This window comes from Lycium barbarum, chromosome 8 (assembly GCF_019175385.1).
Source record: "Lycium barbarum isolate Lr01 chromosome 8, ASM1917538v2, whole genome shotgun sequence".
NCBI lineage: Eukaryota > Viridiplantae > Streptophyta > Magnoliopsida > Solanales > Solanaceae > Lycium > Lycium barbarum.
In genome coordinates this window covers 119,685,286-119,711,643 of record NC_083344.1, presented here as the reverse complement: position 1 = coordinate 119,711,643, position 26,358 = coordinate 119,685,286, and the positions used below count along the sequence as shown (strand labels likewise).

Below are 26,358 nucleotides of genomic sequence, written 5' to 3'. Positions count from 1 at the left end.
TTTTTTTTTAGTTTGTCCCAAAAAGATTATCTCTTTTTTATATTTAGAAACAATTTAACTTTATGAGATGATTTACAGCCACACAAATATCTAAAATTTGTTTTGGACCACACATTTTAAAAGTTTTCTTTTATTTCTTAAACTTTGTGTCAAGTCAAAAGAGGACAATTTTTTTGGGACAGAAGGAATACATATTTGCATGTCTATAAATAAATTGCTTGTAAATATAAAAATATATTAAATTTTTTGGAACAAACTAATAAGGATGGAGGGAGTAATACGGTGATCTCTTCACAAAAGACACACACAAATGCTGCGTCATTTCTGCAAAAGGGATAAGTAAGTGCAATTAGTGACACTAACAATTGAGACTCAAAAAAGAAAATGGATTATACTTCTGATTCTTCTTCTTCTAGTAGTAGTAGAGTTGTGTGGTTAATTGCAGTTCCCTTGATTTTAGTGTCTCTGTATTTTGGTCTACAAAGTTCAACAAGCTCTACTTTGGTCCTTTCTTCTGGAAAATTTTCTTCAGCAACAAATTATGATTCTTCCAAGAATGAGAGCCAACAGAATATTAATCCACCAATTGGTGAATTAGAAAAGAAGTTGATGAGCAGTTTAGAGAGAGTTGAAGCTGGTCTTGTAGAGTGAGAGCTGATATAAAAGAAGCACAGAGAAAAAATCAAACATTTGATGATCCTGAGTATGTCCCTACTGGTCAAATTTACAGGAACCCCACTGCCTTTCACAGGTATAATTAGTAGTACTACTAGCTTTTAAAGTATTTTCCTAAAATATATTCCTTATTATTTAGCAGCTTCAACTTTTGGAGATTTGAACTTTTGCCTATAGAATTGAACTTCAGAAAAGATTCTTGAACTTTTGCCTATAGAATTTAATTGGTATGAAGGTTCTCGAACTTCTGACAATCGAATAAAGATTCTTGAACCTTTGATTATGGAATTGAACTGGATAAAAAATAGTCCCTTATCTTTAGGATGGGTTCAAAGTAGTCCTTTAAATATAATCCTGAATAGTTTGGTCCTTACCAAATCATATATTTAACAATCTTGGCTCTTAGATTTAGAGGAACTGGCAAAGAAAAAGATTTAACAAGACATAAAGGCTATCCCGTATAATCTCTAAAACTGCACGACAAAATTGCACCAAACACTAGAAATAGACAAAAGATATCGAACGTTACACCTCAGAAATATGCACCAAACATCAGAAATAGATAGAAAATAACAGAAAACTAAAAGTACATCTCCGAACGTGAAATTCCCTTAAAAAAATCATTGTTCCTGTTAAAACTAATCGCCAGAGTTTGTTAAATATTTGACATGGACTAAAAATGCTCACTTTTAGCAACTTAAAGAACCAAAACTATGCAAAAATACATCAAAGGGACTACTTTAAACATAACCCCGAACATGACGGACCATTTTGTCATTTTCACAGCTTTTTACTATGGAATTTAAGATTCTTTATTTGGGAACTGCAGGAGCTACTTGGAAATGGAAAAACATTTCAAGATATACGTATACGAGGAAGGTGACCCCCCTGTATTTCACTATAGTGCTAGTCAAGGAATCCTGGGAATTGAAGGAATTCTGATTCATCAGATTGAGATTAGCAAGCTCCGGACTAATGATCCTGAAAAAGCCCATGTTTACTTCCTTCCGTTCGGTGTCTTATCGATAGTGAACTACGTTTATGTTATCGATTCTTGGGAATAGGGTCCTATGCGGAATACAGCAGCAGATTACATTGATGGTATCTCAAGAAAATATCCTTATTGGAATAGAAGCCTTGGATCTGATCACTTCATGCTTGCTTGCCATGACTGGGTAAGAAACACAGATTTTTCCATTAACTATTTTTATCTGACTAGAGGCAAAGTCAGAATTTAAACTTGATGTGTTTAGTCTTTAAGTTCTTACCATTGAATACATTGCACATTGCATTTTTGAAATCTGTTCAAAATTTATATGTTTGTGGAAATATTCGTAATTGTTTCACATACATATATTTGCGTCTGTTAAAAAGAAACTAAAAGGATAGGTAATGAATAGCATAAAAGCAAAAAAAGAGCGGTTCCCCATTCGCGGAGCTTGATAATCGAGCAATGGCCAAACAATCATGACTCATGATGACTCATTATGCAGAATTTCATGATTTTAGGCTGTTTTCATTGATGTTTATGGGAGAGTTTTGTATACAGTAAAAATCGGATAAGCACTAAACCGGTGAGACAAAAACCGAAGGGAGAAAGGAATAAGAACGTGCATAGAGGCTCCCGTCCTGAATCGGAGAAACGCCTTTTACCGAAGCGGAGGAAGGGCGTTATTTGGTTCGGTTTTCTTCATGACCGAGTCAGTCGTTGCCGATTGGTCCGTTTCTTTCATGACCGGTTGTTTGAGGCCGTATGCCCGTTTGATCGTGGCCGGTGGTCCGGGAGATCCGTTACACGGCTGCCACGCGTCGATGGCGTCCTGCTATGTTCAACTGCTAATCGTACGGGCGTCACACCGTACGGTCTACCTAATCCAACTCAGAGCTTTTTTATTATTATTATTTTATTATTCATGATGTGTGAAGCCCATGGGGCGCTACTATAAATAAGAGGCATTGTCCTCCTTGTAGAGGGTTGACTCCTTCTTATCAAGCATTCTTGTAAAAGCAAAATATATACAAAATCTCTCACATACATCAGATTCGTTCCATATTTGTTATGTTCATTCCGTACATTTCTTAAATCAAACCACACTTATTTGCTAGTTGATACACGAGTCTAGAACAAATCATTGGTCATCAATTGCTCCTCGCAGCATAGTCACATATTTCTTTTCTCCATCACATGAACTCAAGATAAAATCACATATCCTATACCTCACCAACAAAATTAATTGATTATCGAAATTCGAGGTAAACAGTTTGGCGCCCACCGTGGGGATAGGATAATAGTGGTCTTTGATATTGATTTCTATCATATTCATATTCATCAAAATCAAAAACATCTCATGTTCGTCTCTACTAGAGCAGACCAAATGGCTGGCATCGAACAATCTGGTCACGTCAACAAAACCGAGATTGTGGCGAAAAATGATGGCAGGGGGCCACGAGGATTGCCAAATCCCGCTGACCCGAACCCCGTTGATTCGAGGGAGGGCCTCAACCGGAAAAACACCGTGGACCAGGAGAATGCCGACCTACCGACCACTGATCCTCTAAATACTCACAATTTTGTTACTTTGTCCCGGACACAGGGCCGGAAAGAACCGGATACGCCTAATGACAATATTGACTTACGTTTAATCTTTGAAATGTTGTAGGAACAGAGAACGACAATTGCCGAACAAGGATTTGCAATTGCCCAATTGCAAAGCGGAAAAGATAAAACAGAACCGGAGAACACAAAGGGTGTTGCCGAAACCAGAAGGGATGAGGCACGAATGGTCGAGAGCAATGGTTCCGGAGCCGGTTCCTCCACCGAGGTTTTGAAGATGCTCGAAACTTTGGCAAAACGGGTAGACTCAACCGAGAAGAGGGTTGAAACGTACAACTCTCGGGTGGATCAAATCCCGGGGGCTCCGCTTTTACTGAAAGGACCAGATTCGAAGAGGTACGTCCAAAGGCCTTTTCCTCCAAGTGCAGCTCCGAAGTTAATCCCGAAGAGGTTCAAAATGCCGGACGTCTAGAAATATGACGGCACATTGGACCCACATGAACACGTGACCTCGTACACCTGTGCTATAAAAGGAAATGATATGGAGGAAGATGAAATTGAGTCAGCATTGTTGAAAAAATTTAGAGAAAATTTGTCAAAAGGAGCATTGACGTGGTCCGATCATCTGCCCGAGCATTCAATCACTTCTTTTGAAATACTCGCAGACGCCTTCATAAAGGCTCACGCCGGAGCCAAAAAGGTGCAGGCCCGCAAGGCGGATATTTTTCGTATAGCCCAGAGAGATGACGAGTTGTTGCGTGAGTTTGTCAACCGGTTCCAAAGGGACCGAATGGAGCTCCCTTCGATTCCCGAAGAGTGGGCCGCACAAGCTTTCACGAAGGGGCTCAATGTCGGAACTCGACGGCTTCATTCAAGTTGAAGGAAAGCCTGCTGGAGTACGAGGCTGTGACATGAGCTGATATCCATAACAAATACGAGTCAAAGATTCGGGTGGAGGATGATCAACTCGAACTTCCCCCAGGGCCAGTTAATATGAACAAGAATTTTGAGAGACCAAGGAAAGGTTACGAAACGAAGGCTGAATCGTCGAGGGAAAGGTATCGGCCATACTCCTATTTGGAGAAGCCAAGCTTTAGGCCGGAGAAATCAAGGGATAGCCCAAGCCATTTCTCCGGTCGGGGTAATAAACGGGCCGAACGCTCGTCGAACAGTCGGGGTCTCTTATTCAGGAGCGATGCCGGAAGCTCTGCCGGCAACAAGGACTTACCAAAAATATCGGAGTACAACTTCAACGTCAGTACCTCAGGCCTCGTCTCGGCTATTGGTCGTGTCCCGGATGTGAGATGGCCAAGACCCCTGAGGTCGGATCCGGGCTAGCGGGACCCGAGCATGATGTGTGAATACCACGGAACCCATGGTCATAGGACCGAGGACTGTCGCCAGCTAAGAGAAGAGGTATCCCGGTTACTGAAGAATGGTCATCTCCGAGAATTGCTCAGTGAACGAGCCAAATGTCACTACAAGGAGAGGGAGACTCATAAAAAGGCTGAGCCGGTAGAACCCCAGCACATAATCAACATGATAGTTGGGGGTATGGATGCCCCTTGAGGGCCGGTGATGAAACGGGCCAAGGTCTCCGCTGTGCGTGAAAAGCGCAGCCGGGACTATATACCCGAGGGTTCCATCTCTTTTAGCAACAAGGACGCAGAAGGCGTCATTCAGCCGCACAATGATGCATTGGTAATCTCTATTCTTATCTTTAAAACTCAGATTAAATGTATTTTGATTGACTTAGGTTGCTCAGCCAACATCATCCGATGGAGAGTTGTCGAACAGCTAGGGCTGCTCGACCAGATCGTACCGGTCACCCGGGTACTCAGCGGGTTCAACATGGCGAGCGAACCACAAAGGGGGAGATCTCATTGCCTGTGAACGTCGATGACACCATTCAGCAAACGGTGTTCTATGTGATCGAAGGGGACATGAAATATAACGCATTACTGGGCAGACCCTGGATACATAGCATGAGGGTCATGCCCTCAACTCTGCATCAGCTGCTGAAATTCCCCACCCCGGAAGGGATAAAAACCATTCGAGGTGAACAACCCGCTGCAAGGGAGATGTTCGCAGTCGAGAAAATGGCGCTTCGGCCCAAAGAATCGGTTCAGAAGGGAGAAGACCTGACCGGAGGAGAGGGAACCAAATAGCAATCAAAGCACACCGGGTTGGATCCGGGGCATGAAGAGGATGATTTCGAGGTACCCAGATCGTTCGTCATGCCGGATGACTCGGATGCAACCAAGTCAACTGTAGAGGAGCTGGAGCAGATCATCCTGTTCGAGTACCTACCGGACAAAAAGGTATACCTGGGCACGGGGCTTACCCCGGAGCTCAGGAACAAGCTAATTGAATATCTTTGAGTTAACGCAGATTGCTTCGTGTGGTCCCATATAGATATGACAGGTATATCACCGGAAGTAGCCACTCACAAGCTCAGCTTGGACGGGAGGTTTTCCCCGGTGAAGCAGAAAAGAAGGCCCATGGCGGAAACAAAACACGTTTTCGTAAACACGAGGTAACAAAGCTTTTAAAAATAGGTTCTATCCGGGAAGTAAAGTATCCGGATTGGCTAGCTAACGTTGTAGTGGTGCCCAAAAAGGTAATAAATTTTGAATGTGTGTTGATTACAAAGATTTAAATAAGGCATGCCCGAAGGATTCATTTCTGTTGTCTCACATCGATAGAATGATCGATGCAACGGCCAGGCATGAAATGTTAAGTTTCCTCGATGCCTACTCCGGGTACAACCAAATTCGGATGCACCCGGAGGATCAAGAGAAAACATCCTTCATTACCCGATTTGGGACTTACTGTTATAATGTCATGCCTTTCGGACTAAAAAATACCGGTGCAACTTATCAACGCCTAGTTAATGGGATGTTCGAAGAACAAATAGGGAAAACAATAGAAGTCTATTTTGACGACATGGTTGTTAAGTCCCTGGAAACAGAGGACCATTTAAAGCATTTGCAGGAAACCTTCGATGTGCTCCGCAAGTATAACATGAAGCTCAACCCGAAAAAATGTGCCTTCGGTGTAAGGTCCGGTAAATTTTTGGGTTTCATGGTGTCAAATCGGGGGATTGAAATCAACCCGGACAAAATTAAGGCCATCGAGGATATCGAGGTGGTGAATAACATAAAGGAGTACAGAGGCTCACCGGAAGGATAGCGGCGCTGGGTCGCTTCATATCAAGGTCCTCGGACAAGAGTCACCGTTTCTTCTTCTTGCTAAGGAAGAAGAACGACTTTGTTTGGACACCGGAGTGTCAAAAAGCTTTGCAAGAATTGAAGAAGTACTTGTCTAGCCCCCCGCTGCTGCACACACCGAAAGCGGACGAGCCACTTTTTATTTATATTGCTATTTCCGAGGTAGCGGTAAGTGGCGTTTTGGTCCGAGAAGAATCAGGTACACAATTCCCTATCTATTATGTAAGTAGAACTTTGAGGGATGCGGAGACCCGGTATCCCCATTTGGAAAAGTTAGCATTGGCACTAGTGAGTGCTTCTAGAAAGCTCAAGCCCTACTTTCAGTGCCATCCGATATGTGTAGTAACTACTTACCCCCTAAAAAATATCATGCATGAACCGAAATTATCGGGTAGATTAACCAAATGGGCAGTCGAAATTAGCAGGTATGATATCGAGTACAAACCTCGAACGGCCATCAAGTCCCAGATCCTGGTCGATTTTGTGACAAATTTTGCCCCGGCTATGGTCCCCGATGTTGAGAAAGAGCTTCTGCTGACCTCGGGGAAAGACTTGGGTATTTGGTTGTTACATATCGACGGAGCCTCGAACCTCAAAGGTTCCGGGCTGGGAATCGTCCTCCGAACCCCAACCGGGGATGCCGTTCGACAGTCTATTAGAACCGTTAAATTGACTAACAATGAAGCCGAGTATGAGGCTATGATTGCAGGTTTGGAGTTGGCCCGAAGTATGGGGGCCGAAGTAATCGAGGCAAAGTGCGATTCGCTCTTGGTCGTAAACCAGGTGAACGGCGTCTTCGAGGTGAAGGACGAACGGATGCAGAGGTATCTTAAAAAAATCCAAGTGATATTACACCGATTTAAAGAATGGACCATGCAGCATATACCGAGGGAGCAGAACAACGATGCCGATGCATTGGCAAACTTGGGGTCCTCGGTCGAGGGGGAAGAAATCAACCCCGGGACCACGGTGCACTTGTTGAACTCGGCGATAGAAAACGGACATGCCGAAATAAACACGATGGGTTTAACTTGGGATTGGCGCAACAAGTACGTCGACTACTTGCGTGATGGAAAGCTACTGAATGACCCGAAAGAATCACGGTTATTAAGGACCAAAGTTGCGCTTCTGCTTGGTAGACGGCCAATTGTATCGACGATCTTTCCTCAGCCCCCTGGCTAAGTGTTTAGGCTCCGGTGAAACGGAGTATGTGATGAGAGAGGTGCATGAAGGAACTTGTGGCAAGGACTCCGGTGCTGAGGCTCTGGTCCGAAAGATCATCAGGGCCGGTTATTACTGGAACCGGATGGACGAAGACTCGAAAAATTTTGTCCAAAAATGTGACGGGTGTCAGAAACATGCTTCGATAATTCACCAGCCCGGAGAGTTGCTGCATTCGGTGGTCTCACCTTGGCCTTTCATGAAGTGGGTGTTGCACCCCATTTTTACCAAAGGCTAAACAAAGCACAACTTATGGAGCTCTGAAACGATTAATTATGTACAGAGTCGCCACCTAGCATTTAAGGTATACTAGGGTACCTATAAATTATTAATATATGCAGCTTAACATGGTCTACGAAAATAAGTGAGATTCTAGGTAAGGGTTCAAATTATTCCGAAGGTAAGATGTTAGGCATCCTTCAGAATCCACAAATGTGGTTCCCGGCTGGACCAATTTAACTATTCGAGGGATGTGTAAAAAGGCTTGATTATTACTTACAAAAATTAGTAGAATTTAGACTAAAGAATAACTAATATGACTATTCACATAAATAATCGTGCAATATGTATTTTTTACATATGTGATATAATAATTATTTTTAAAAAAAAAGGTTATGTGCAACTTAGAAACTTGGGTATGTGACAAAGGTATAAAAAGAAAATGGACATGAAATTATTTTGCACTCGAAGTGAGCTAACTAATTTAACTAGTTAAGTATATACGCCTAATCAATTAATTATGAGAGTACATTCTAAAGCCTAAATATTGAGGCAAATCACCCTATTTATTCACTTAAGTATGCTAAGCTATTGAATTAAAACTCTAGCGAAACATGATAACTATAAGAATATTAGCTACAAAAATAATAACTGCCTAAAATTAATTTGTCTAAAACACATAAAATTTAAATCACCTAAGCAGATCATAAACAAATACAACCAACCTACACCCTAAAAAGTAAAGTTTCACTATATTTTATGCTTGCATAATTTAAGAATGTAAAAGAAAATATAAACAAAGAATTTAAGAAGCTATTTGAACTTCTTTTGAGTGCCATCTTCAAAAAGTAACTCCGGATACCTGCGTGAGACTTAATAAAAATGTTAGTAAGAAAATAAATAACTATCGGATGAATTAAAGAAATAATGAATAAACTTAAAATAAAAACCCGTCTTTGTACATGGAAGGCCTTGGAAATCGACGGAAATTTCTTCATCGGCCATCTCAACTAATCTAGGGCCATCTTTTTCAAGAGATAAACCTAAGGCTTTTGATTTCTCCAAATTAACCCTCAAAGACTTCCTAGCAGATATAAGTGTTCAACACCTTTTTCCATCATGGTCATCATGAAATTACTCAAAATTTGCCAAGACTAATTGAAAAATTAGTACTTTAACATAGACCCCACTACTAAATTTCAAATCTCAAACCTATTGTAGTATACGTTAATTTCAGCAATATTATGCAATGTACACAAGAAACTCAAAGAACAAAAATCAATCTGGATTCTTGAAGAAGTGAACTTCCATTGTTTGCTTCAGCAAACTTTCAACAAACCAAAACCAAAATACTACTCTACAGAAAATACACAAATCTGAACTAAACACTAGTTGTAAAATCAAGAAGCAACAAAAGATGTATATGGTTTCAAAAAAACAAATCACTGACCAATTGTGTGCAAGCCAAAAAGGAGTTAAAAAAAGCAATCTTGATGGACACCATCAATATCAGCAATATGAATAAGTGAGTCAACTGGAAAATGTTTGAGATTCACTCGAGAGAAAGAAGGAGCAAGAAAGGACACCCCTTAAGACAAAATCGGGAACTTGGAAGAAAGACTTGAGAGTTTTTCGTTTTTGTGGTTTTGTCGGAGCAGACGGCGGAGATGAGATAGGCGTGGTGGCGGCTGAAAATGGAGAAGGGAAGAGAAATAATTAGGTTTAGAAAAGGGAAGGTAAATCTCCTGTGCGTGTATGTATGTATCTGTTCATATAGAAAAAAAAAATCCCCTTCTCTTTCTTTATAAAACAAAGTGGTGTGATGTATTGTTAAAAACAAATTGAAGCCATACCCCTTTGTCCCCAATCCATCACCTCAATCAACTTTTTTTTTTTTTTAATAAAGGTGACGAGACCTTGACTTGATCGAATTTTACTCTGCGTTTAAAAATTGATTGCTCCGATTTTCTCTGAACTGTCGGGCTGCACTAAAAAATATAATTAATTAATACATGTATAAATAATAGCGTAAGTATAAAATATAAATATTAATATGCAAGATATAAAAATGTATTGCTATAAAATTAAGAAACAATTATTAATTGCACGAAAATGGTAGTATTGCGCTATACATGTGAAAAATAATAATTCTTAAAAAATGACAATAAATTGATAAAATTTCCAAAATAAGGACAATCATCAATAAAATATATAAAAAATGTAAAAATGTGTAAAAAATGTATTTCGTGCTCTTTAACGAATCAGGGCCCCCCAAAACGTTAATTTTAAGCACGTCGAGCCAAAATTAGGTGTCAACAGTGGGGAATGGACATTGTGGGTCCATTACCCTGGGCACCAGGTAAGGCCCGTTTCATTTTATTTATGACTGATTATTTCTTTAAGTGGGTGGAAGCGCAGGCCTTTGAAAAAATCAGAGAAAAGGAAGTCATTGACTTCATATGGGATCACATGATCTGTCGTTTCGGCATCCCCGCCGAGATAACTTGTGATAATGGCCCTCAGTTCGTGGGTGGCAAAGTCAACTATTTTCTTGAGGGATTGAAAATCAAGAAGATTGTATCAACCCCGTATCACCCGTGTGCAAACGAACAGGCGGAGTCCACACGAACAAGACAATAATCCAAAATCTGAGGAAAAGACTTGAAGCGTCAAAGTATCATTGGAGAGAAATATTACCGAAGGTGCTGTGGGCTTACAGAACCATATCAAAATCGAGCACGGGGGAACCCCTTTTTCGTTGGTCTACGGGGCCGAAGCCCTTATTCCCGTGGAAGTCGGCGAACCGACTTTTCGATTCAGAATCGAGGAATCAAACGAGGTGGCTATGGCCGTAAAACTCGACCTCACGGATGAACTTCGCGAAAACGCGTTGGTCGGTATTGATGCCCAGAAACAGAGAATGGAAAGGTACTACAATCAAAGAGCCAATTTTCGACATTTCCAAGTCGGGGACTTGGTGCTTCGAAAAGTTACCTTGCACACCAAAAATCCCAACGAAGGAAAACTGGGTCCGAATTGGGAAGGACCGTACAAGATAATCGGGATAACGGGAAAAGGATCATACCAGTTGGAATCCATGGACGAGCAACGGTTGCGCAATAACTGGAATGTGGCTCATCTGAAAAGATACTACTGCTAAGGTGTGGAATCCTCATATTCTCCTATTAACCTTTCTCTTTTGTAGGGAATCGAGAACTGGATAAAGTTAGAATTTAGGCCTGAAAACACGTGTTGCACTCTTTTCCTTAGTACGGTTTTGTCCCAAAATGGGTTTTCCGACAAGGTTTTTAATGAGGCAACAAGTACAACGTGTTACTCGACAAAGATAAGGGACCAGCGCCCGGAAACTCGAGGTCACATCCTCCGAGTGGGGACTTAATAGCATTCACCCGACCCTGCAGCTCGGAGGAGTGCTAGGGGAATACCATCCTCCACATCGAAGTTTACCCCGGTCAAAGAAGACGGAGAAGCTCAATACTTGCTACGGCAAAAATAAGGCCGGACCTTCTACTATAGGTTTCGGTGTAAGGACCAAACGATCAAAATGAATCGTGTCCATTTAGTACTTGCTACGGCACAAATAAGGCCGGACCTTCTACTATAGGTTTTGGTGTAAGGACCAAATGATCAAAATGAATCGTGTCCATTTAGTACTAGCTACGACAAAAGCAGAAAGAAACAAAATTCTCATGTATACAAAAACTTTACAATGCAGAATTATCGAAAGTTTGGATAGCTATACCTCGGGTGTCTTTCTGTTAAAAGGCTTTACCGCGGTGATAACCGCCGTATTTCGGCACCAGTTCATTCACACACCCTATACCGGGAACTACGGTCGAAATTCGACAATAGCAACAAGGTCATAGCGAACCAAGCCGAAATTAGTAGCCCCACAGACGGGGATTTCTACGTCAAAATCCAGCTAAGGCTGAGATTCAGGTGTCCGAAACATACCGGCCCTAAAATGTAAAAATAGCCGAAAAATTCCGGCCCTAAAAGTGCCTCTTGTAATTCGGAGGCGTCCTTATTCACAAAATAAAAGATAAGTCCTACGGGCAAAAAGTAGATAAAATTCTCGGACAAAATGTACCGGATGAGGCAAAATGCCGATATACAGGCACAGTCAGAAGTAATGACTCCTTAAAAACGAAACCAAAACAAACATTCAAACGAAGAAACAAGAAATATACATTTTTCATTTATACAAGAGATGTTTTTACATCAAAAACCAAAATCCTACAAAGGCAAAAAATAAAAAGATAAAAGCCAAGTACAGGCCCTAATCTATCCGGAATGGCTGGACCCGGAATGTTCAGACACTGTCCGCTCAGAGTCGTCGGAGTCAGAACCGAGGGAACCCTTAGCCTCTCCCTAGATCCTTTTAGCCTCGAGAATAAGGGCCAGAAGATCTGTAAAGCCGTGCTCGGCTTGCTCAAGGGTGATCCTCCGAGATTTCCACTTCTCGTACTCAGCAACAATAGTAATTTGAGCCTCGGCGACCTCCACGCTTCTCAGAGCTTCATACATATCGGCCTCAGCCTGGGCTAACTTCGCCGCTAGAGCATCCCGAGCCTCTCCAAGAACATTTTGCGTTTGGATGGCCGATTGAAGCTCGGTCTGGAGAGGGTCATTTGCATCAGCCGTCTCCTTAAGCTCGTTTTTCAGATCATCACACGTCTGGGCCCTAATATCCGCTTTCTCCTCAAACACCCTTGCACGCTCTTGATATCGGGCACTCTCTGATTCGAGTAACCGACTCCTCTCGGCCAAGCTCGCGGCATCCGAGTTCACCAAATCCAGCTCCTCTCGGAGTTGGGAGAAGGTGGTTTCGAGATCACCAAGCCTCGAGGAAATTTGAGCATTGTCTCGGCTAAGACCGATCTTGTCAGCTTCGTGACTCCGATTGTATTCGGCCATCGCGGGCAGCTCACTCCTTAACTCGCGATTTTCGATCTTCGCTACATCAAGCTCGGGTCGGAGATTGGAAAGAGCGACTGCTCGGTTCAACTCTTCCTCCTTCTCTTGAAGAAGGTGCAGATATTTCTCCGTTTCCCGGCCCTGGGCATCCAATTGGCCCTTAAGATCATCCATCTCTTGTTGAGCACGGATGAAGGCTTCGTTGACAAGCACCACACTCTGCAAATGAAACAATTCAAAAACTTGAACAAAACAAGGCTAAAATTCTCAGAAAAGTTATTCAAGGACGGTTAAGAATCTTACCCGGTTGCCCGCGTGCATACCCTCATTAATGAGGTACTACCAAGAGACCCCGGTCATCTTTCGCTTGTCCGAATCCGAGACAAGAGGCCTCAGATAGCTCGTCACACCCACCGGGCGGGAAAGAAAGCTGCAGTCCTCGGGGAAAGTAACCATAACCGATTTTGTTCTCCTCGGCTGATAACGTCCAAATACACTCCTCAAAGAGAAAGTGTACACGGTCGTATGCAATATATTTACCCAACTATGAGTCGGGGTCGATCCCACAGGGAACAATATGCTAGGCGATTAAGAAAGTAAGGAACTTTCACCAACTACGCTAAAGCCAAACGATAAATAATATTTTGGGTTTTTGAGAAAATTATAACTAATGCGGAAATGTAAAATTACCTAGAAAGCGAGTAAAATGATCAATGGCCACAAGCATGGATAATAGGATATTACACTCAAGTAACGATCCAATGTATTTCACGATTTTACAACTAAGAACGGGTTTATGTCAATAGATAATGATTTCTAAAATCTCATTGAAAGTCTTCCAACCAAATCAATGAATTTCACTCTAAGCTTTTCCAAGCCTTAGAGTGTGATATTAGGCACAATCAATTTAACCTCAAGTAACTATCCTCTTCCGAGCTCAAGTTATTAGATGAGTTTAATGACCCAAATTCTTGTTAATTAATCTTTCCCAACCTAGATTTCCTTTTCCAAGCTCAATCTAAGTAAATGGGTGAGTCCTAGGGTTAGCTAATCCCTTTGGAAACATTCAAGAACGAGATTAATTAAATCAACAAAGACCCACTTCTATAGCAATAAGAATCATTCAATACATAAGCATAACAAGAGTTTCAAACCAAACTTTAATCAAGAATACTTTCATAAACGAGATTCAAGTCTAGAAATGAAATACTACACACTAAAATATTCAATACAAAACAAGGAGTTGAAGAAAGGTTTAAGAATTATCTCATAAAAGTGCTCCAATCTTCTCCTCCAATGGTGTAGGTGAAAACCCTAGCCTCCAAAACTTGCAAAATGACCAAAGATGAAAATGATATGCCCCAAATCTCTCTTTTGTAGCTGCCCTCTATTTTTCCAAGTCCAAAAAATGTCAAAATCTGCCCCCATATTTCTGTTTTTGCAATTCTGCTCGTTTTTGCAAAACTGTCCACTTTTGACAGTTTTGCAAATCTGTCCCGTTTTTGCAAAACTGTCCAGTTTTGACAGTTTTGCAAAATGGTCCAGTTTGGTCTCTTTTTGACTTTCTTTTCACTTGGTTTCTTCCGATCACTCATTTCAGCTACTTGGCTTGTTTTGCTCTATTTTGTTCCATTTTGATCCATTTTGCTCTTTTATGCTCTCCGGGCATCTTTTCCTACAAAACAACATAAAAACACAAAAAGTAACAACAAACGTGCTTAAGGAGTCACAAAAGCTTAAGGAATTAGCGTCGAATATCGCGTAATTTCACGACTCATCAACACCCCCAACTTAAAGTCTTTGCTTGTCCTCAAGCAAACTAAAACAAAAAATCCCAATGAGGATCTATTTTAAGCACAAAAGCATGACTTTGGTTGGTACCAACAATTAGGCTACAAGCATGTGAAGCTTCAACCAAATAACTCCCTCATTCAAAATACAATTTCAAGAATGCAATAGAGATTTAAAATAATCAAGCAACAACACTCAAGTCTCAATAAGTGACTCAAAACTACTAGCTTACTAGATATGCTCAGTTGACTCAACTTTGGATTTTTCAACATCACCAATCTATCGTAATCCATATGCCCTCACAAGAAAGAAAGTCCCAAAATCACTGTATTCACAACAACAACACAAGGGACAAATACACAAAGTCACTCACACTCACAAAGAAATTCTAGTGCTAACAAATATCACACCATAAGCTTGCCCTTATTTTCAATCATCACTAACTCAAGAACATTTAGTTGGAGATCACATAGGGACTTTTTAAGCTTGTAATGTAGGCTTAGGGAAGGGTAGGATAAGTATTTGGGATACAAGTGACTACGCCCTCCTTGAACACTACACAAAACCTTTCGTCCACTTTCCTCTTCATTTCAAAACAACACTCCTTCCTTTGCATACTAGTTTCCCCAATTATTCCAACTTTCTTTATAAAGTTCCAAAATATAATGTGCTAGCACATGCCACCCCCAACTATAAATGTTGCAGTGTCCTCGCTGCACATAATCAAAACAAAACATAAAAATAGAAAAGGAAGATTTTTTTTTTTTTTTTTTTTTTTTGCTGGCACCACCTGCGACGACACATGCGAATCGCAGGTCTGACCTGCGAGTCGCAGGTGGTGTCACCTGTATTTTTTTTTTTTTTTTGCACAAAAAGTTTGCAACCTTTTTGTATTTTTCAAATTTTCTTCCTTTCTTTTGACTTTTTCACAACACCAACCTTCACCGCTCTCAAGCAACACTAACACCCCCAACTTAGGCTTTTGGCCTCAAATTCACAATTTCATGTTCAAGGAGGGAAAGGTTCAAAAGAGAGACTTTTCATCAAACATGGTAAAGGCTTGTAATGTGGCAATCAAAGAAAAGGTCATAAGCTCAAATGGGGTTACTAGTGATATTATTTATGCAATGGTAGGCTAGAAAGGCTAAAGAGGCTTTTTCACAAAGATAGCCCAAGGTCATCTCTCCAACCAACATAATCAAAATTAGCATTGAACGACTAACCGGGCAAGTTCTAGATGATAAAAGTAAACACAAGATTTATTCAACAAACACTCACACACATGGCATATGAACTAGTCAAGATGGATCAATTTCACTTTCCAAGCAAGAACAACCAGTGCAATATCTCATAATCCAAAGTCAACACACTAGTAGGTAAAGAGTCACAAAATGAGCCAAAAAGTTGTCACAAAGATCATTCTTTCCTATGCACCTTGCTTTTTAACTTTCACAACAATTTGGAGAGGTATTCACATTTCAATTTCACATGCAAGAGACTAACTCTATTAGTACCAAACAAGCCAAGAGTTTTCACATTTTTCCTCAAACGAGAACCTACACCTAAACTTACATGACTAATGAAAGAAGTTAAGAAAGAAAATAAAATAATAAGAGTGACTAATCCACAACATGTCAAAAGAACAAAATTTTCAGAAATTTTGAACAAATTTCAAAATATAATGCGCTACCACGTGCCACCCCCAACTATAAACATTGCAGTGTCCTCGCTGCACATAATCGAAACAAAACATAAAAATAGAAAAGGAAGAAAAAAAAAAAAATTTTTTTTTTTTTTTTTTTTTTTTTTACTGGCATGACATGCGACCCCACATGCGATTCGCATGTATGACATGCGAGTCGCATGTGATGTCACCAGAAAAAAAAAGTTTTTTTTTTTTTTTTTTTTTTTTTTTTTTTAGTGTCTGTCACCACATGCGACGCAACATGCGATTCGCATGTATGACATGCGAATCGCATGTTGTGACACCAGAAAATATTTTTTTGCAGCTTTTACTGGTTTTGGGGGCTGTCCGGGTATCCGATATGCTCAAAATAACTCCAAAAGTTCTGAAACTTTGCAGATTAGTCAAAAACCATAAACTAAACTATTCTAAAAAATAAAATTTCAAAAACGATTAAAAACTTTTAAAACGATGGGTTACCTCCCACCAAGCGCTTGATTTAACGTCGCGGCACGACGGTTACCTTTACCACTTTTCCTTCCATTTGGAAGATATGAATTTGCGCCCCAACTTTGAATCAAGATCATGATGACGCTCATGGGGCGGTGGCAGAAAAACGAGGAGGCCAACTCTCGAGTGTCGCATTTTGCACTTCTTGGCCCGTAAGTGAGGCATGCCATTTTGTCTTCTTGGCATAGCAAACTTCAATATGAAAACGCTTTCTTCTTCATCTCCAAAATTCTCCATTGGCTTGGTTAGTTCAACTTCCATATCATCAACCAAGCACAATGTTGAAAAATGGTTAGAATGTGGTCCAGCGCGCTCAAATTCCAAATTTGCATGAGTTTTGACATCCTCACCAAAAAATGAACTAGAGTCTTCAAAAATTATATTATGAACTCTTTTATGCAACTCTAGTATCATTTCTTTAACTTCGGCATCATTCACTAATTTTGGGTTGGTAGGTTGGCAATTCGCCATTAGCTCATCAAAATCAATCTTGACCTCTTCTTCATTGGAAACCAACTCAAAACTACAATCCATGGCCCTTTGATATTGAGCATCACATGCCTCAATCTTTGCATTCAATTCGGCCTCCAATTTTTGGATAGTAATTTCAAGTAGCTCCACTTCTTGACTTTGCTCAACATGCATTTTCAGAAATTCTTCCATCATCCGTGAAATGCCTTCACGGTGATTTCCATAGGCTTCAAGTTGTTGAGCTTGATTCATTAGCCAATCTTGGCTCAAAATTTCCATTTTGTCAAGATTTTCTTCATTGTGAGAGTCGTCCAACTCTTGTAAAAATCCATCCATGGTGAGATATACCTTTTGGATAGTTTCATCATCTCCATGTTGAACTTCTTCCCACAATCTGGTCAAGACTTGCCCATAGTTTTTGTTCCTCCCCATTATGCTTTTCAAAATTTCCTCAACTTCTTCTTTTTGAGAATTGGAGATTTCTTCTTCAAGATTTTGCTCTTCTTCTTCAAGTTGAACCACTTCTTCAATTTCACAACTTTCGTTGTGGTCACACGAATTTTCGGGCTCATCTTGTAAACTTGAAATCTCTTCTTCAACCATTTCATTTTGAGGAGTTGACACTTCCATGACAATTGAGGAATTGGCATCCTCCAATGAATCATTCATTCTTTTCATGGCTTCTCCATTTTCTAAAACGGATTGTTGGAGGAGCTTTCGCTCTTCCTCCATTTTAGCTTCTCGATCTAAGTATGTTTGGAGCATTGCCATGATGCCTTCATATCCGGCACTTTGTCCTTCACTTGTCATGTTGTTGGCCCTGTCAAACTCAAAAGCACAGCTCGCATTTTCGTTAGAACAACTTGGGGGAGGGGAAGTAAAATAATTGGGACAATCACCCCAATGTCCACCTTGGCCACCACATACATTACAAATACTCTCATCATAGGATTGAGACGGTGCACACATCTCTCTCCCGGGAGCATATTCACAATCTTGCCAAAAGTGGGGTCCTTCACAATATGGACATGGGTCATCAAAATATGGATTGCAACCATCAAACCCATTTTCGTTTTCATTCCAAGATGCCATGTTTTTTTTTTTTTTTTTTTTTTTTTTAGAACTGGACAGTTTCTGCAAAAATAAAAAACTGGACAGTTTTTTAGAACTGGACAGTTTTGCAATTCTGCGAAACTGGTCAGTTTTTCAGAACTGCACAGTTTCTGCAGAAGCAAAAACTGGACAGTTTTTCAGAACTGGACAGTTTTGCAATTCTGCAAAACTGGTCAGTTTTTTTTTTTTTTTTTTTTTTATATAAAAATAAAATCAAGCAAAGAAAACAACTACACTAATATTTACGAATTTTGACCAAAGCAAGCAAGCTTAAATCCCAAACTAACCTAAATACGCCAAATTGTTCCCCGGCAACGGCGCCATTTTTGATAACGTCCAAATACACTCCTCAAAGAGAAAGTGTACACGGTCGTATGCAATATATTTACCCAACTATGAGTCGGGGTCGATCCCACAGGGAACAATATGCTAGGCGATTAAGAAAGTAAGGAACTTTCACCAACTACGCTAAAGCCAAACGATAAATAATATTTTGGGTTTTTGAGAAAATTATAACTAATGCGGAAATGTAAAATTACCTAGAAAGCGAGTAAAATGATCAATGGCCACAAGCATGGATAATAGGATATTACACTCAAGTAACGATCCAATGTATTTCACGATTTTACAACTAAGAACGGGTTTATGTCAATAGATAATGATTTCTAAAATCTCATTGAAAGTCTTCCAACCAAATCAATGAATTTCACTCTAAGCTTTTCCAAGCCTTAGAGTGTGATATTAGGCACAATCAATTTAACCTCAAGTAACTATCCTCTTCCGAGCTCAAGTTATTAGATGAGTTTAATGACCCAAATTCTTGTTAATTAATCTTTCCCAACCTAGATTTCCTTTTCCAAGCTCAATCTAAGTAAATGGGTGAGTCCTAGGGTTAGCTAATCCCTTTGGAAACATTCAAGAACGAGATTAATTAAATCAACAAAGACCCACTTCTATAGCAATAAGAATCATTCAATACATAAGCATAACAAGAGTTTCAAACCAAACTTTAATCAAGAATACTTTCATAAACGAGATTCAAGTCTAGAAATGAAATACTACACACTAAAATATTCAATACAAAACAAGGAGTTGAAGAAAGGTTTAAGAATTATCTCATAAAAGTGCTCCAATCTTCTCCTCCAATGGTGTAGGTGAAAACCCTAGCCTCCAAAACTTGCAAAATGACCAAAGATGAAAATGATATGCCCCAAATCTCTCTTTTGTAGCTGCCCTCTATTTTTCCAAGTCCAAAAAATGTCAAAATCTGCCCCCATATTTCTGTTTTTGCAATTCTGCTCGTTTTTGCAAAACTGTCCACTTTTGACAGTTTTGCAAATCTGTCCCGTTTTTGCAAAACTGTCCAGTTTTGACAGTTTTGCAAAATGGTCCAGTTTGGTCTCTTTTTGACTTTCTTTTCACTTGGTTTCTTCCGATCACTCATTTCAGCTACTTGGCTTGTTTTGCTCTATTTTGTTCCATTTTGATCCATTTTGCTCTTTTATGCTCTCCGGGCATCTTTTCCTACAAAACAACATAAAAACACAAAAAGTAACAACAAACGTGCTTAAGGAGTCACAAAAGCTTAAGGAATTAGCGTCGAATATCGCGTAATTTCACGACTCATCATCGGCTCCACGCTTGGGGCCGGAAAGATACGCACCAAGCTGTCCCTGGCCCCAGATTCGGAGGTCCGGCTGGCCGACCTCGTGGCCCGAGGGATCGTAAGATGCCCGAATCCTGCGGCTTCGCTGGTAGCGGGTGGAGTGCCCGAGAACATATTCTCAAATTCGTCAGGCCTCGGAGCCGGGGTTGAAGAACTTGGAGTAGCCTCAGGATCTTCAGCAAAGGTCGGGGGCTCCGTAGTGGCAGCGGTCTCATAATCAGGCAACGGGCCAACCACCGGCGGAGCTTCGCTCTCGGGGGCTGGCTTGGTTCTTTGAGCAGCTTCGGCAGCAGCCACCCCCCAGATCTACGTACCCGTTGTAGGGGGATTTCTTCGGAAGAGGTTTCACCTGAAATGTCAACGAAATCAATCGACCTTAAAGGAGTAGGGGAAAGAATTTCTTCTGCACCTGTGTGAGAAACCGAAACCAGAAGTCCTTCACCAGCAGAAGGAAGGGGTGGAACGGCAACAGACTCCTCCGAGATCGGAGCCACGAAAGGCTCGGCATCAACTCTCCGAATAATAATATCGGGCTCTGTTTCGTCCCGTAAGGTCCGAGTAACGCTTCTCGCCCTCTTCTTCGACTGTTGCCCTTTGTCCGAGGGCCTCTTTATTTTGGCAGCAAGGGCACGAGATGTACCCGCTGTATCAAACTCGGGTGCTGACATTGTGGGTTCGGCTGTCAACTCCGGCCTGGGTTCCACCGAGCCCTTAGGCAAACCTGAAAGTCAAAGACACAGTAAATACTGGTAATAGAGGATGCAATAAGCACGAGTAAAAGCAAAGTATTACAGTGGTTCTGGGCGACCCATCGGCCGCGTGACAGGTGGCCCTATGTCCGGTCATCGTGGATATGTTGACTGAGGAGTGCAGTGACCCATTCACTCAAGTTCCGGACGACCGGAGGAATATATCTATGGGCTGACATAAATAAGAGAAACGGTGAGAAAGTAGGATCAAAGTCTGACGAGACATGCAAAAACAATTACTTAAGGGTTCAGACTTACGCTTGTTGTTCCACTTCTCCGGAAAGGGCATGTAATCGGCCGAAATGATGTCTTTGGTCCTCACCCGGACATATCGCTCCAACCAGCCCCTCTCTCTGTCTTCGTCCATTTTCGAGAAAAATGAATTCCGGCTACGCTTGGTGAGTTTTATTACGCCACCCCGAAAAAGACTGGGCGAGTATAAACGTATCAGGTGGGCCAGCGTGAACTCCTTCCCGACATTGTTGGCCAACAAACGGAGGCATTCTACGACCCTCCAAACGATCGGACCAATCTGTGCCAAGGTCACTTCGTAGGTCCGGCACATGTCCAGGATGACTGGGTCGACCGGGGGGTCGAGCTTGAGAGTGAAAGGGTAAGTGTACACGTACAGGAAACCTTCCCGGTGGTCGGTGACTGATTCATTTGGTCCAGGTGCAAAAACCCGAACTGGACGGGTGTCCCACCCACAATCGGCCCGGACTATGTCGAGCTTCTCCTCAGTAATGGATGAGGGGTATTGCCTCACATCATATCCCCTATCTGATACCGAAGAAGGCTTTTCGACCTCAAGATCTTTGTTGAAGTGGGTTTGGCCGGTATAATGTCCGAGGCTGTAGGCTCGAAAGTGCTCTTTGCTTTGGCCGGAGATGCAGGCTCGGCTCCTTGAGATGAAACCGAGGGAATATCATGGGAAATGGTTTCAGACATTTTGAAATGCAAAAAAGAGAAGTCGAGTGGATTCGAGAAAAAAGTTAAAAAAGGGGAACAAGGGAGCATACGATGAAGAAAAAATCAGAAGGCGAGAAGCAACAATAAACCATGACAAACTAATGTAAGGGAGGGGCAAAGTTGCTTTCTTTCGCGTAAAGTAGAAAATGAATCAACAACGAACTTGGATTAAGAGGATGAACAACAGTGATGAAGATGAAGAAATGCAGTAAAGAGTGAGAAGGAAGAAGGAGTGAGTCGTGAAAATGGTAGAATGAAGAGGTGAAAAGGCTTTATATAGGTAAGGGCTGTGACGGTTACGATTCCCCAGCCAACCGGGAAACTCCACGTGTCCCCATAATTAATAAGGAATGACCCGAAACGACGTGCGTGCGCCGGTTGTCAGAACGGACCATCCGGGATGAGACACGTGGCCGATAAAGGGGGAACGTGACGCAACCGTTCCCGCCAAAGGGAAGAGATAACTACGGTCAAATGGAATCACCGGTTTCTTGATTCATCCACTTCCCGTTACTCTGATTAGACTTCGGTCCGGAAAGTGTAGGGACTATCTGTATACGGTAAAAACCGGATAAGCACTAAACTGGCGAGACAAAAATCGAAGGGAGAAAGGAACAAGAACGTGCATAGAGGCTCCCGTCCTGAACCGGAGAAACGCCTTTTACTGAAGCGGGGGAAGGGCGTTATTTGGTCCGCTTTTCTTCATGACCGAGTCAGTCATTGCCAATTGGTCCGTTTATTTCATGACCGGTTGTTTGAGGCCGTATGCCTGTTTGATCGTGGCCGGTGGTCCGGGAGATCCGTTGCACGGTTATCACGCGTCGATGGCGTCCTGCTATGCTCAATTGCCAATCGTACGAGCGTCAGACCGTACGGTCTACCTAATCCAATCTAACCCAACTCAGAGTTTTTTTATTATTATTATTATTATTTTATTATTCATGATGTGTGAAGCCCATGGGGCGCTACTATAAATAAGAGGCATTGCCCTCCTTGTATAGGGTTGGCTCCTTCTTATCAAGCATTCTTGTAAAAGCAAAATATACACAAAATCTCTCACATACATCAGATTCGTTCCGTATTTGTTATGTTCATTCCGTACATTTCTTAAATCAAACCACACTTATTTGCTAGTTGATACACGAGTAGAACAAATCATTGGTCATCAATTGCTCCTCGCAGCATAGTCACGTATTTCTTTTCTCCATCACAGGAACTCAAGATAAAATCACATATCCTATACCTCACCAACAAAATTAATTGATTATCCAAATTCGGGGTAAACAAGTTTTTCTTATGTAATTGCCATATATTTTGCAGTCTCCTAAAATTTCCTTTGCTGTTCCTTACTTGTATAAGAACTCAATAAGAGTTCTATGCAATGCAAATACCTCTGAAAGATTCCATCCTATCAAGGATGTATCCTTGCCAGAAATCTATCTCCCTCATGGTACAACGAGTGGCTTAATTAGAGGGCCGTCTCCATCCCATCGTTCTGTTTTAGTTTTCTACGCGGGAGGAATCCATGGCTACATAAGGCAAGTGCTAATGGAGCAGTGGGAAAGAACGACGATCCAGACGTGCAAATCCACGAGTACCTTCCGAAGAACGTGTCGTACTATGGCATGATTAGAAAGAGCAAGTACTGTATTTGCCCAAGTGGTTATGAAGTGGCTAGCCCGAGAATGGTTGAGGCACTTTACATGGGGTGTGTTATGGTACTCTTGAAGGATCATTATGTGGCTCCGTTTAGCGATGTTTTGAACTGGAAAAGTTTTGCCGTCGAAATGAATTCAAGTGATATACCTAATCTGAAGAAAATCTTGAAGTCAATACCTCAGAAAGAGTACATCAGAATGCAGAAGAGAGGCCTTCAAGTTAGGAGGCATTTTGAGGTAAATTTTCCTCCTAGGAGATATGATGTTTTTCATATGATTCTTCACTCCATTTGGCTTAGAAGGCTCAACATTCATGTCCATGACATCAAGGACGGATGACTGCTTCACGGGAAGTATACGGTATTATTTGGCTATGATGCTCGGATCCTACAAAAATGCTGGCACACTCAGTGTCAGATCCTCTAAATGAGGAGGCATATTTTTGAAGTATTCGAGCAACATAACTATTTGGTTAACGAAAATCTTTGCATAACTCCGCAGTTATGAGTTCTACGATCTCTGTGAAGTAGGAAAAGTTAGGCTACACATATATATATAGTTCATTATTTGCAACTACCTTAATTCAGGTGAAGATGATTTTCTAGTTCTGTATGCAACTTCATCCCTTTGATGTACCAACACTCCTTTTTATTTACTACTATATAGAAGCATGGGTCTCAACCCATGCTTCGTCGTCCGTTAAGCATTAACAAAAAAAAAGTGTGATCTCCATATTAAACACCAACCAATATTAAAAAAAAAAACACCAACCAATATTAAAAAAAAAAAAAAGAAGTAAAAAAAGTGGAACCCACAATATCAAACTCATGGGGAGAAAAAAAATAAAGTGGACCTCATATTAACAAAATCAAGCAATATAAAAAAAAAGTGAATCCCATATTAAAAAAAAACAATGTAAAAAAAAAAGTGCAGACTTTGTATTCGTAGCAAACACTAATATAGTAAAGTTTTAAATACGGAGCACAGACTTCAATGTTGTATTAATCCTGTTTTGAACATAGTATCCCATATTGACAAAATTAAGCAATATAAAAAAAAAGTGAATCCCATATTAAAAAAACAAACAATGTCAAAAAAAAGTGCAGACTTTGTATTCGTAGAAAACATTAATATAATAAAGTTTTAGATACGGAGCACAAACTACAATGTTATATTAATCGTGTTTTGGACATAGTGTATATATTATATGCATAAAAATAGTGCAAACTAATAATGTCCAAAAGGGTGAGCCCCATACTAAACAACACCAAGCAATATAATATATAAAAAAAAAAGCGAATCCCATATTAAAAAAATAAACAATGTAAAAAAAAAAGTGCATATTTTGTATTCGTAGCAAACACTAATATAATAAAGTTTTAGATACGGAGCACGAACTACAATGTTATATTAATCGTGTTTTGAACATAGTATATATATATATAAATTATATGCATAAAAATAGTGCTAACTAATAATGTCCAAAAGGGTGAACCCCGTACTAAACAACACCAAGCAATATAAAAAAAAAAGGAAGAAACTATATAAAACATGGGTTTAGACCTATGCTTCGTCGTCCATTGTCCCTTAAAAAAAAAAAGGGGGGGGGGGGGGGGGGGGCATACTAAATAACACTGCTCAATAAAAAAAAATAAGGGAAGGATAAAAATTGGAACTCACCATCTCCAAACTCATGGGAAAAAAAAAGTGGATACCATATTATCAAAATCAAGCAATATCAAAAAAAAAAAAGTGAACCCCGTATTAAAAAAATATAATGTTAAAAAAAAGTGCAAACTTTGTATTCGTAGCAAACACTAATATAATAAAGTTTCAGGTACGGAGCACAAACTACAATGTTATATTAATCGTGTTTTGAACATAGTATATGTATATATATATTATATACATAAAAATAGTACAAACTAATAATGTCCAAAAAAAAAAGTGTACCCCATAAAGGGTGGACTCCATACTAAACAACATCAAGCAATATAAAAAAAAAAGTGGAACCCACCATCTCTAAACTCACGGTAAAAAAAAGTGGACCCCATATTAACAAAATCAAACAATATAAAAAAAAAAGTGAACCCCATATTAAAAAAAATAATGTCAAAAAAATAAAAAGTGCAGACTTTGTATTCATAGTAAACACTAATATAATAAAGTTTTAGATACGGAGTACAAACTACAATGTTATATTAATCGTGTTTTGAACATAGTGTATATATATATATATATATATATATATATAGTGCAAATTAATAATATAAAAAAAAAAGTGCACCCCATATTAAAAAATCAAACAATATTCATGTAATTTCCAAAGTATCTCATTAAGTCAATAATGATGGATTCATTGCCACATGCGTATTCGTAGCAAACACTAATATAATAAAGTTTTAAATACGGAGCACAAACTACCATGTTATATTAAACGTGTTTTGAATATAGTATCCCATATTGACAAAAGCAAGCAATAAAAAAAAAGTGAATCCCATATTAAAAAAAACAAACAATGTCAAAAAAAAAAGTGCAGACTTTGTATTCGTAGCAAACACTAATATAATAAAATTTTAGATACGGAGCACAAACTACAATGTTATATTAATCGTGTTTTGAACATAGTGTGTGTATATATATATATTATGCATAAAAATAGTGCAAACTAATAATATCCAAAAGGGTGGGCCCATACTAAACAACACCAAGCAATATAAAAGGGCAGCCCGGTGCACTAAGCTCCCGCTATGCGCGGGGTCCGGAGAAAGGCCAGACCACAATATAAAAAAAAAAAACTTATATAAAGCATGGGTTTAGACCCATAATTCATCGTCCGTTATCCCTTAAAAAAAGGATGGGCCCCATACTAAATAACACCGAGCAATTAAAAAAAAAAGGAAGAAAAAA

General features: G+C 40.2%; 1 long non-coding RNA gene and 1 pseudogene across 1 annotated transcript; one reads left to right on the top strand and one right to left on the bottom strand.

Annotated features, from left to right (window-relative positions):
- Nucleotides 1-255: 255 nt before the first annotated feature.
- Nucleotides 256-25,021, top strand: LOC132606934 (probable glycosyltransferase At5g03795; annotated as a pseudogene).
- LOC132606933 (uncharacterized) lies at nucleotides 8,496-10,180 on the bottom strand. Its single transcript, XR_009570104.1, has 2 exons — nucleotides 9,350-10,180; nucleotides 8,496-8,761 (listed from the first exon to the last, which is right to left on the bottom strand). It is a non-coding gene; the product is annotated as an uncharacterized LOC132606933 (long non-coding RNA).
- Nucleotides 25,022-26,358: the final 1,337 nt, after the last annotated feature.